The 2,350-nt window shown below is 39.0% G+C and overlaps 1 pseudogene; it reads left to right on the plus strand.

Moving 5' to 3' along the window:
* Positions 1-2,031: 2,031 nt before the first annotated feature.
* Positions 2,032-2,126, plus strand: LOC129400561 (U6 spliceosomal RNA; annotated as a pseudogene).
* The last annotated feature ends 224 nt before the right edge of the window (positions 2,127-2,350 follow it).

The following is a 2,350-nucleotide window of genomic DNA, read 5'->3' on the forward strand; positions in this document are numbered from 1 at the left end:
GTTTTAGGACTACACCCAACTGTGCTCAGGGATTACTCCTGGCTTGTACTCAGGGATCACTCCTGGGAGAGATCAGGGTACAATATGAGATGCCAGGAATCAAATCTGGGTCAGCTTGGTGTAAGGTAAATGCCCTCCCCATCACACTATCACTTCAGCTTTAGGAAAATCCACACAATGGAATACTATGCATCAATTAGGAAAAACAAAGTCATGAAATTAGCTTAAACATGGATGAACATGGAGAGCATTATGCTGAGTGAAATGAGTCAGACAGAGAGGGACAGACAGAATGATGGCACTCATTCGTGAGATATAAACAACACAGCATAAAACTGCTCAAATACAGTATAAACGAGGGCCAAAAGGATTGTTCCATAGTAGGAAGCTTGCCACAAGTGTAGAGGGGTAGGTGGAGTACAGTTAGGACAGATAAGGGACCACTATGAAATGATAACTGGAAATGATCACTGGACAAGAACTGAGTGCTGAAAGGAGATAAAGTGACAAACATTAAAACATGATAACCTTTCAGCAACAGTATTTCAAACTGCTGTGCATAAAAGGAAAAAGGAGAGAGAGACAAGAAAAGAAAAGTCTGCCATTGAGGCAAGCTATTGGAGGGTGGTTGGGAGAGAAACTGGGGATGGGACACTGTCAGTAGGAAATGTACACTGGTGAAGGAATGGGTGTTGGAAGATTCTATGACTGAGAAACAATCGTACAACTTTGTAATTGTGTATCTTACAATGATTCAATAAAAATTATCTGTATCACTAATCATCTGGGATATGTAAATCAAAACACCATGAGGTATCATCTCACATCTTAGTGACTGGTACACATCAAAAAAGAACATGAACAACCAGTACTGACATGGATGCAAGAGGAAAGGGACTCTTATTCACTTGTAGTGGGAATGCCAACTGGTTCAGACTTTCTGGTAACAATACAGACATTTCTTTTAAAATCTAGAAATCGAGCTTCCATTTGACACAGCAACTGCACTTCTTGGATTACACCCCAAGGACCTTACAACAAAATGGTTAAAATATACTTGCTCCCATATGTTCTTTGCAGCACTATCCACAATAGACAAAATCTGGAAAAAATATGCATCCAAGAATGGATGAATGTTCTAGGGCACGGGTATTTTTCAGATTCTGAGTATTGTAAATATTGCTACAATAAACATATAAGTGTAGATGTCATTTCTGTATGTTTTGCATCTCCGAGATATATTCCCAGAAGTAGTATTGCTGGGTCAAATGGGAGTTCAATTTCTAGTTTTTTTTTTGAGAAACATCCATATTGATTTCCAAAAAGGATAAACCAGCTAGCATTCCCATGAGCAGTGAAGGAGAGTCCCCATCTCTCCACATCCATGCCAACACTGCTTGCATTTGTTCTTTTGGATGTGTGCCAGTCTCTGTGGTGTGAGATGTTATTTCATTGTTGTTTTGATTTGCATATCCCTGATGATTAGTGACGAAGAGCATTTTTTCATGTACCTTTTAGCCATTTGGATTTCCCCTTTCAGAAAATTTCTGTTCATTTGATCACCCCATTTTCTGATGGGGTTGGATGCTTTCTTCTTGTAGAGTTCAACCAGTGCCTTGTATATCCTTGATATTAACCCCTTTTCAGAAGGGTATTGGGTGACCATCCTTTCCCATTCTGTAAATTGTCTTTATACTGGGGTCACTGTTTCTTTTGAGGTGAAGAAGCATCTTTGCTTAAGATAGTCCCATTTGTTTATCTCTGTTTCCACTTGCTCGGTAAGTGGTGTTTCATCTTTGAAGATACCTTTAGCTTCAATGTCGTGGAGGATTTTGCTGACCTTTTCTTTGATGTACTTTATGAATTCTAGTCTGATGTTGAGGTCTTTAACTCATTTAACTCGTTAGAAATAAAAATAATAAAAATAAAGTAATTTGAAAATACAAATACAAAGTAGAATAACTAAAATGATATATCCACCAAAATGGGATCACACAGAAGACTTATGCTGAGAAAGCAAAATAATCAGTGGTGGCTTTGGCAGCACAAATACTAAAACTGGAAAGATACAGAGAAGATTAGCATGGCCTCCTGAATATATTCCTTTTCACTCTCTCTCTCTTTTTTGGGTGTTATAGTTTGCAATACAGGTAGTAAGTGGCCATCATGTTTGGACTATAGTTTACTTTTAGCACGCACCCCCCATCCAAAGCGATACTTCCAAGCATCCTTCCCTCAGCTGCCTTTTTCACTGGCATGTGAGACTGGCTTACAAGCCATGGAGGAATCCTCCTGACCCATATCCCTACTATCCTTGGGTGTTAGTCTCCCACTATGTTACTTTATATTC

This window comes from Sorex araneus, chromosome X (assembly GCF_027595985.1).
Source record: "Sorex araneus isolate mSorAra2 chromosome X, mSorAra2.pri, whole genome shotgun sequence".
Lineage (NCBI taxonomy): Eukaryota > Metazoa > Chordata > Mammalia > Eulipotyphla > Soricidae > Sorex > Sorex araneus.